This window comes from Mirounga leonina, unplaced genomic scaffold, assembly GCF_011800145.1.
Source record: "Mirounga leonina isolate KUSES-001 unplaced genomic scaffold, KU_Mleo_1.0 Mir_177, whole genome shotgun sequence".
NCBI lineage: Eukaryota > Metazoa > Chordata > Mammalia > Carnivora > Phocidae > Mirounga > Mirounga leonina.
In genome coordinates this window covers 5,865,210-5,875,771 of record NW_023270459.1, presented here as the reverse complement: position 1 = coordinate 5,875,771, position 10,562 = coordinate 5,865,210, and positions in this window count along the sequence as shown.

Below are 10,562 nucleotides of genomic sequence, written 5' to 3'. Positions count from 1 at the left end.
GCCACTTCCCCTGGTCATGCTCTCTCGCACTCTCTATCAAATAAATAAATATTTAAAAGAAAAATATTGCTAAGGCCAATGCCCAAGAATTTACTGCTTATGTTTTCTTTTAGGATTTTTATGGCTTCAGGTCTTACATTTAGGTCTTTAACCCATTTTGAGTTTATTTTTGTGTATAGTGAAAGTGGTCCAGTTTCATTCTTTTGCATGTAGCTCTCCAGTTGCCCCAACACCATTTACTGAAAGACGGTCTTTTTCCTGTTGTTTATTTTTGCCTTTTTTGTTGAAGATTAATTGACTATATAATTGTGGATTTATTTCTGGGCTCTCTATTTTGTTCTATTGATCTATGTGTCTATGTGCCAGAACCATCCTGTTTTGATTACTATAGCTTTGTAGTATAGTTTGGAATCTGGGATTGTGATACTTCCTGCTTTGTTCTTTTTCAAGATGGCTTTGACTATTTGGGGTCTTTTGGGTTCCATATAAATTTTAGGATATTTGTTCTAGTTCTGTGAAAAATAATATTGGCATTTTGATAGGGATTGCATTCATCTGTAAATTGCTTTGGGTAGTATGGACATTTTAACAACTTTAATTCTTCCAATCCATAAGCATGGTATATCTTCCTATTTATCATTGTCAGTTTCTTTCATCAATGTCTTATAGTTTTTAGAATATAAGTCTTTCACCTTCTTGGTTAAATCTATTCCTAGGTATCCTATTCTTTTTTTTTTTTTAAGATTTTTTATTTATTTATTTGAGAGAGAGAATGAGATAGAGCATGAGAGGGGGGAGGGTCAGAGGGAGAAGCAGACTCCCCGCCGAGCAGGGAGCCCGATGCGGGACTCGATCCCGGGACTTCAGGATCATGACCCGAGCCGAAGGCAGTCGCTTAACCAACTGAGCCACCCAGGCGCCCTCGGTATCCTATTCTTTTTGATGTAATTATAAATGGGGTTGTTTTCTTAATTTTTCCTTCTGTAAGTTATAGTGTATCTGTAGATTTCTGTATCTTGATTTCATATCCAACACCTGTACTGAATTCCTTTATTAGATCTAATAATTTTTTGGTGGAGTCTTTAGGGTTATATATGTATACTTCTATATATAGTATTGTCTGCGTATCATTTGCAAATAGTGACATTTTGCTTCTTTCTCACCAATTTGGATGCTTTTTATTTCTTTTTCTTTCCAATTGCTGTGGCTTGGACTTCCAATACTAAGCTGAATAAAAGTGGTGAGAGGAGCATCCTTGTCTTGTTCCTGGTTTTAGAGGAAAAGCTTTTGGCTTTTCATCATTGAGTATGATGTTAGCTGTGGGTTTGACATATATGACTTTTATTATGCAAAGGTATGTTCTCTCTATACCCACTTTGTTGAGAGTTTATCGTGAATGAATGCTGAATTTTGTCAAATGATTTTTCTGCAACTCTTGAGATGATCATATGACTTTATCCTTCATTTTGTTTATGTTGTGTATTGTGTTGATTGATTTGTGAGTGTTGAACAACTATCCTGCATCCTTGGAATAAATCTCACTTGATATGTTGAATGATGCTTTTCATGCATTTTCAAATTCAGTATTTTGTTGAGGATTTTTGCATCTGTGTTCATCAGAGATATCGGTCTGTTATTTTTGTTTTTTGTCATGTCTTTGTCTGGCTTGGGTATCAGGGTAATGCTGTCCTCATAGAATTAATTTGGAAACATTTCTTCCTCTTCTATTTTTGGGAATAGTTTGAGAAGGATAGGTATTAACTCTTCCTTAATTGGTAAAATTCACCTGTGAAGCCATCTGCTTCTGGACTTTTGCTTGTTGGGAGTTTTTGATTACTTATTTAATTTCATTACTAGTAATTAGTTAAAATTTCCTGTTTCTCCCTGATTCAGTTGTGGAAGATTGTATATGTCTAGCAGTCTATCCATCTGTTCTAAGTTGTCCAATTTGTTGGCGTTTTTTTTTGTAGTAGTCCCTTATAATCCTTTGTATTTCTGTGCTCTCTGTTGTAATTTCTCTTTCATTTCTGATTTTATTTATGTTAGTCCTCTCTTTTTCTCAATGAGTCTAGTTAAAAGTTTATCAATTTTATCTTTTCAAAGAACCAGCTAATAGTTTCATTGATCTTCTCTATGGTTTGTTTGTTTTTTGGTCTCTATTTCATTTATTACTGCTCTGTCTGATCTTTATTATTTCCTTCTTTCTACTGGGCTTTGTTTGTTCTTTTTCTAGTTCCTTTAGGTGTAAGGTTAGATTGTTTGAGATTCTTCTTGCTTTTTGAGGTAGGCCTATATCACTATAAACTGCCCTCTTAGAACTGCTTTTGCTGTGTCCCAGAGATTTTGAACCATTGTGTTTTCATTTTTATTGTCTCCATGCATTTTTTGTTTCCTCTTTGATCTATCGGTTGTTTAGTAGCATGTTGTTTAGCTTCCACACATGTGTGTTTTTTCCAGTTTTTTCTTGTAATTGATTTCTAGTTTTACACCATTGTAGTTGGAAAAGATGCTTGATATGATTTCAATCTTAAATTTATTGAGACTTGTTTTGTGGCCTAGCATATGATCTATCCTGGAAAATGTTTTATGTGCACTTGAAAGGAATGTATATTCTGCTGTTTTTAGATGGAATGTTCTGTATATATCTGTTAAACCCATCTGGTGTAATGTGTCATTCAAAACTGCTGTTCCCTTATTGATTTTCTGTCTAGATGATCTATCCATTGATGTAAGTGGGGTGTTAAAGTCCCCCACTATTATTGTATTACTCTCAATTTCTCTCTTTATGTCTGTTAATATTTGCTTTATATATTTAGGTGCTCCTATGTTAGGTGCATAGATATTTCTAATTATTATATTCTTTTGTTGGATTGATCCTTTAATCATTATACAGTGCCCTTCTTTGTCTCTTGCTACAGTCTTTGTTATAAAGTCCATTTTGTGTGATTGTTTGCTACCCTTGCTTTTTTTTTTTTGCTTCCATTTACATGGAATATCTTTTTTTTCATCCCCTCAGTTTCAGTCTGTTTGTGTCCTAGGTCTGAAATGAGTCTCTTGTGGGCAGCATATAGATGGGTTTGTTTTTCTGTATATTTAGTCACCCTATGTCTTTTGATTGCAGCATTTAACCCAGTTACATTTAAAGTAATTATTGATAGGTATGTATTTATTGTCATTTGTTAATTATTTTTGTGATTGTTTTTATAGTTCTCTGTTCCTTTCTTCTTCTCTTGCTCTCTTCCCTTGTGTTTGATGACTTTTAGTATTATACTTGCATTCCTTTCTCTTCATTTTTGGTGTATCTATTATAGGTTTTTGGTTTCTGGTTACTATGAAGTTCATACATAACATCCCATGTATGTAGCAGTTTATATTAAGTTGATGGTCACTTAAGTTTGAACACATTCTAAAAGCACTAAATTTTTACTCCTCCCTCCACATTTTATATATATGATGTCATATTTTACATCTTTTTACTTTATGTATCCCTTGACTAATTTTTGTAGATATAGTTGATTTTACTGTTTTTATGTTTTAACCTTCATGCTAGCTTTATAAGTGATTGATCTGTTACCTTTACTGTATGTTTGCTTTTACCAGTTAAATTTTTTTCTTTTCATTAATTTCCTTACTTCTAGTTATGGGTCTTTCCTTTTACCTGAAGAATTCCCTTAAACATTTCTTATAGGGCCCAGTTTAGTGGTGATGCACTCCTTTAGCTTTTGTCTGGGAAACACTTTATCTCTCTTTTGATTCTGAACATTGCTGGATAGAGTATTCTTGGTTATACGTTTCTTCCTTTCAATACTTGGAATACATCATGCCACTTTCTTCTGGCCTGCAAAGTTTCTGTTGAAAAATCAGCTGATAGGCTTATGGGGTTTCCCTTGTATGTAACTGTTTTTCTCTTGCTGCTTTTAAGGTTCTCTCTTTATCTTTAGTTTTTGCCATTTCAATTATTATGTGTCTTGATGTGGACCTCCTTAGGTTCATCTTGTTTGGAGCTCTCTGGGATTCCTGGACCTAGATATCTGTTTCCTTCCCAGGTTAGGGAAGTTTTCAGTTATTATTGCTTCAAATAAGTTTTCTATCCCCTTTTCTCTCTCTTCTCCATCTGGGACTCCTGTAATGTGAATGTTATTTTGCTTGATTGTCACAGAAGTCCCTTAACTTATTTTCATTTTTTAAAAAAACATTTTTTCTTATTTCAGTTTAGTTGTTTTTTACTACCTTGACTTCCAGGTCACTGATCTGTTCTTCTGCATCCTCTAATTTGCTGTTGATTCTTCTAGTGTATTTTTCATTTCACTTATTGTATTCTTCAGCTCTGACTGGTTCTTTTTTTATACTTTCTATCTCTTTGTTAAAGTTCTTATTAAGTTCTTGCAGTCTTGTCTCAAGTCTGGTGAGTGTCTATAACCATTAATTTGAATTCTTTATCAGATAGATTCCTTATTTGTGTTTTGTTTAGCTTGTTTTCTAGGGCTTTGTCTTATTCTTGTGTTTGAATCATACACCTCTGCCTCCTCACTTTGTCTGACTCTGTGTTTGTTCTGTATGTATATATTTGGTCCTCCACTATGTGGGCTGGGAGCACCCGCCAGTTATTACTGGCCTGAGTGCTGAGGGTGCAGTGGTGGGTGGAGCCAGTTCTCAGCCTGACTTGTCTGTAGGCACACTGGTGGGCTGGGCTTGCCTCACATGCAGTTGGCTAAAAAGACCAACTAGCTACAGCATGTGCTGGTTGGTAGGGCTCATTCCCCAACTCCCTGGGTCAGGATTTGTTCTGGAGATGTGCCAGTTCTGACCAGAGCTGCCTGTTGGGTATGGGAGCTGATAGTCACTCTGGCGGGGCATAGGTCCTGGCTTGGGCTGCCCAGTGTGGGAGCCACTTTGGAGGGGTGCCTGCTGGTGGGTTGGTTTGGGTGGGCCTAGTCTTCAGAGGAATTCTGGGGCAGAGCAAGGTAGATGGAGAGTGTCAGAACTGGCTCCCCCAATAGCATCTGGCCAGGTAGAAGGAGGGCTAGAGAAAGAGCACCTGCCAACATTTCCCATTCCTGGAAAAAACTCCTGCAGACCCCTAACCCTCCAACACATATCCTAGAATTAATCAATAAATCCCCTTCACGTATACCCCAGACACTTTTTAAACTGCTGCTTCTGTGCTGGCTCTTGGGCCCAATGATATAGTGCACTGGCCCTTTAAGACTGGAGAATCAGTTTCCTATAAACCTCCAGTTCTTCCAAAGGTAAACCCCGCTGATTTTCAAAGCCAGACATCATGGGGGCTCATATTCTCTGTGCAGGTCCTCAGGGCCAGGGATGCCTGGTGTGGGGCTGATCCTCTCACCCCTCCATGCCTGTGATGTCCCTCCTGCTTGTGGGTTGCCACGCCGAGGGTTTGGTTCCCGACTTTGTCTCTGCCCCTCCTACGCTTCTCAATATGGCCTTCTCTTAAGGTCTTTAGCTCGGGAAAATCTGTTTGGCTAGTCTTCAGGTTGTTTTCAGAGTGAGCTGTCACACATGTAGTTGATGCCTCGGTATGTCCACAGGTGGAGGTGAACTTAGGAGCCTCCCTCTCCACTATCTTACCCCACTCCCCTCATTGACTTTGGATCAACACATTCAAACTTAAATTTCATGTAGGAGTTTTCTAGCATAATCCATTTTATGGTATCTAAATGACTTGTATATTTGTTTGTACTTATGTATATTAATACAGATGTGTATATATGGATAGAGTCCCCATTTACCTCTATGAGTGTATTAGTCTTCAAGCCCCATGATTTGAAATCTGCCCTACCAGAATGAGGATACAAAAGAGGCATCCTCATGGTGAGTGTGTATTGGGTATGTGGGAGCTGCCGGGTTCCAACAGGATCTCTAATGGAGCTCACTTCCTTGCCTCCTCTTTTCTCACAGGATTGGGCTACTCTTTGGACCTAATTCTACCCCAGACCTGATTAAAACAAACCCAGAGCTCCCTGAAACATGCATGGCCTTTTAGAAATTCCAGGTCCGTGGAGTGCCTCTCTGCAGAGGGCCCAGACATCTCCATCTGTTAACCCTTGCTCACACCACATGCAGCACAGGTTATGTTGATCACCTGCCCTGTGCCAGGCACTGTGCTAAGTGCTGGGAAGGCAAAGATGCGGAGCGGCTGTGACACTGCTCTCGGGGCTCCAAGAGTTTGAGGCAGGTGTGGGAACACTATCCACACAGTGGGATAAGGGCTGTTATCGAGATAACACATGCTCATGGGACTGGGGGTGCTGAATCCCCATCCCAGATTCTGCCAGGGTGGGACTCAGTTTCTCTCCTTGCAGAATTACTCTCCCCTACCCTGCCTCATAAAATGCCTAAAAATGAAGTCCTGGGCAGAGATGGTATCCATGGTATGGTCCTACCCCTGAAAGCAATCAAGGGCATTATAGCTTATGACACCTTGCCCAGGCTCTCAGGAACCCCTTACTGCAGCTGTGTGTTTGCAGGCTTCCCCTCAGCCTCTTTGTGTAAGCAATGGTGGGAAGCTGGGCTGTAGCCTAGTGGATCTGTGGGGACAAGGCTTCAGGGCTGTTTAAGCCTGATTTATGCCTTGACCTCTGCCTTGGGGCTCCCTTTCTCCCAGCCAGCAGAAAGCATGGGGAATTGGAGGGAGTCCCTGCCTTGTAATGGGGAGGAGTATGGCAGGTAGGGCGTACCCATGTGGGCTAGGGTGTGCTGAGGCTGGGCCCTGGGCATTTCAGGACCCTGGTCAGCACTCTCCCACATCAGGCGGGGCAGGAGGCTGCAGCCCTGCCTCACTGAGCACTTGCAGCCATTTGTCACCCTCGCAGAGCACTGCAACTTTATGCCTACGCATAAAAACTGGTGGGACTCATCCCAGAGTTTGCTGCTGCCACCGCCGCCGTTAGAACCGGTTTTAATTAGCTGCAAGATTTTAATGAGCTGAAATCAAGAACCCCATCTCAGAAGCAAGCAGGAGCCACACACACGGAAGAACTTTTCTGACAAAACAGATGGAGGTGGTGTTCTCGGGGGACTGGGCTGTGTGCTCCGTTTCAGTGAGGAGCAAATGAGTTACTGAGGCCAGGAGGCTGAGCAGGGAAGGCGGGAGGTCAGCGCCGTCGCAGGAGCCTCGGCAGGGGCTGAGCAGAGGTGCAGCCCCCTTTGCCGCCACGGCAGAATGCTTGGTGCCGGATTCAAGGTGACGGCAGTGCCTGGCTCCGTTCTCCTCAAGTTGCCATAGCAGCCTCTCTCCCGATGAGCAGCTCCTCCTGGAGCCCTCAGCCGGGTGGGACGTCATTGTTCGCTCCTGCCTGTGCAAGGAGGAAACTGGCTGGACAGAGAACTTTCTAGGGCCCGGGATCCACACGCCAAGTAGGTGCTCCCATGGGCACATGGCCGGACGCCTCCAGCTGCCTCCAGTGGGGCACGGGAGTGGGTCCTCACAGCCAGAGGGGGTCCTCTGGGTGACTGGGGGAAGCATCCAGGCCTTGCAGCAGCTGCAGCCAAGCGTGACCTCGGAGCCATCCGTCCATCCGCCTGCCGGCCTGTCGCCACTGGAGGTGCGTGTGTTTTGGCTGAATTCCCAAGTCCTTGCTTGTGCCCTAAAGTGAATTTTCCCGAGACAAATTTTTAAATCAGATAAATAAGGAAATGGGAGGAATCCTTGGCTCTGACCTGTGTCCCAGGAGGTGTTTACAAGATTAATTGCATTTTTTTTTCTTACAGTAAAAATTGGTGATACCATTCAGGCCTCAGGGAGAACAAGGCACTGGGGAAACTAGGGCTTGTGAGGACAGGACCTTCTAGAAACTAAGTGGGCTGTTTATTTTTCTTGCCTTACTCCTGGCTCTGCCCCCGGTTATTTGAATTTTCATATTGTCTGTTGGTCCTGGAAGGGAGGCAGGGAGGCAAGGGGGGGGGCCCCTCTTGTCAGTGGAGCTGAGTGTGATGCAGCGTGCAGTGAGGATGCAACAGTCCCAAGTAGGAGCAGAGGCCTGTGAGTGTGTTTACGGGGCCCTGGGCAGCCTGGCCCCAGCCTGTGACAGATCATAGTGTCCACTCCCCGGGCAGCAGCTCGACTCCCAGGAGACAGAGACAAGCAGCCTTTGGACCAGCATCTCCCCGTTGCCTTGAAAATAACATGTGACTTTGAAGACAAGGACCCTCACAGGAACAATAGGGGATCAGATACACACACTCCCTGGAGTGTCGGGTGATCTCTTATCTACCCTCCACCTTTAAAGGACGGAGGTTCCTACGGGTTCTGTGATGTTGGCCCCCTCCTGAGGGGAACCCAGCCAGACTGCAAGCCAGTTACCCAGGATGGGAGGCATGCTCACCTTTTGATTCCATTTGCACATAGCAGGGAGTTGGCTGGTTAGATGGTCTGCAGTGAGAACAAACACTAAGCCGGGGGCGGGGGGCATCCGAGGGGAAGGCTGGGGTCTGATACTTAGGAGGATCAGGGAGAGCCACGCACGCCTCTAACACCAGCTTCCCTGGATGTGGAAAATGCAGATGGTGCTGTATTCTCTTGGGTGTCAACAAAAAGGAGCGTCTCTGAGACCAGACAGTTAAATGGTTGATGCTCCTACTGCAGTGAAGGTGCAGGTCCTAGGACTGGTTTTCTCCCCCACCCCCAAATCTGGGGGCAAAGATGTGGTCCTCATCCTGGCTCCCAGGCAAAAGGGTTGATGGAGCCTGGCTCCACCTGGGGGGTTGGGTTTGGGGTAGGTTCAGAAACAAGTGAGGACTGGTCATTGCTGCAGGACAGGGGAGGTCTGTACTGGCTTGGACGGTGACAGTGGAGAGGAGGGGACTGGATTGCACATGCTTCTGAGCCTCCCCCCTTTTTTTCATCCAATAGAGCCTTTGGGCCGAGATCAGGTGGCACTTTATTAGCTGTTTTACTGGGCAGCGGTGGGCCGTAGCCATAAACTTGCTGCTCTCTTTCCTCTCCTTCCCCTCTTTTTCTGTCACCCTAGGTCAGACTCGCCTGCTGGCTTCATGTCTGACCCAGGAGGCCAGCGCGGCTGTAGGCAGCGTGCAACCACCACAGCCCGCATATCAGGGCTTTGTGGCACTTTCTTTGCAGCTGGGGCCTTGCTGGGGACTGTCGATGGTATGTGTGTGCCGTGTGTGCATACGCGTATGTATGCGTATTAGAGCCTGTGCATCTGCTCTGGAAAGACCCCGAGCTGCCTTCCCTGCTCCCTGTCTGAGGGTCTTGTCCCTGCTGAATCCATGTATGGGACACTCTTTCCACTCTCCTGACTCCTTTCCGTGACTGTCTGGGCACCCCTGGGGGTTAAGCCAACTGCTTTGGGGCAGGAGGGCTTCTGTGCCCTCCCCCACCATCCCTCAGACCTCGAGGCTGGCCCTGGAGGCCCCTGCACACAACTCCTGTCATCATGGAGGGAAGGGCTTGGGAGACCGAAGGACACAGTGTTGAGAGTGACCTTGCCTTCAGTGGGGCCCGGTGCCTGCACTGCTATGTCTGTGTCTTTGTAGGACGATGAGCCAGGCCCCCAGGACAGTCCCATCCCAGGCAGCCACGGAGGGAGAAGCCACAGGGCCCCATGAGAGACTTCAGGGTCTGAGCCTTTGGGGACATGCAGCTGCCTATTTTACCCACTGCAAGCCCCGTGCAGGGGTGTCCCTGGCGATGGCAGGAGCAGCTGTCTTTCTTGGGGCGGGGGCCGTTGCAGTGAGGTCGGGGCCAATGGCAAACTGAGCCAGCTCGAGACAAAACAGCCCTGCTCCGTGCTGCCTCCCAAACATAAAAGCTGGGAGGTCATGGGAACCACCTGCTCAGCACAGCCCAGAGAGCCCTGTGCTCAGGCGTGTTCCCGTGCATAGAGGCCTGGGGCAGGTTAATTAAAGTTAACTGAGTGAAAACATAATTACAGAGACTGCAGAGGGGAGAAACCCAAACCTGCAATTTAACACTCTTCAGCCCCAGAGCTTTGCTGAGAACAGTCTAGACCTTGGGAATTTTTGTCTAGGCTGGGGAGGGAATGACTCTTACCACTTCCTGCCTCGTGCCCCCCAGGAGCATGAGGACACAGAGGGATGGAAGCTGGGGCTTCCTCCCCCATGCCTGGGTGCCTGGTCAGGAATGGGTTCCCCGACCAAAGGACTATGCCCTAGGAGACCCCAAGCAGGGAAACGTCCTTGTGCCAAGCAGCGCATCTGGTCTGGGGTCCCAGCCACCCACCTGTGATCTCAGAGGCTGCTGGAAGCTGCCCACCTGGCCTCAACCTCCCTCAGTGCTGTCCTGTGCCAGGGCTGGGGAAGCTTCCGCAGGCCTTTTGGGTAGAGAGAGGGTGGTATCTCTGCGCCCGGACTAGTAGGAATGGGCGAAGCCAAGGGGACAAAGCGGCCTTCCTCTAAAAGGGGGAGTTCTGGAATCCCTGCCCATCTATCTGTGCAGATCCCTCTTCAGCGCCTGTCCCATTCCACCCATGCCTCACCCCACTGCAAGAACTTACATCCTTCCTATGAGCAAATGGCCTCGGGGTGCCCCCATCTTGACCCACAGCTTGGCCCAGTTG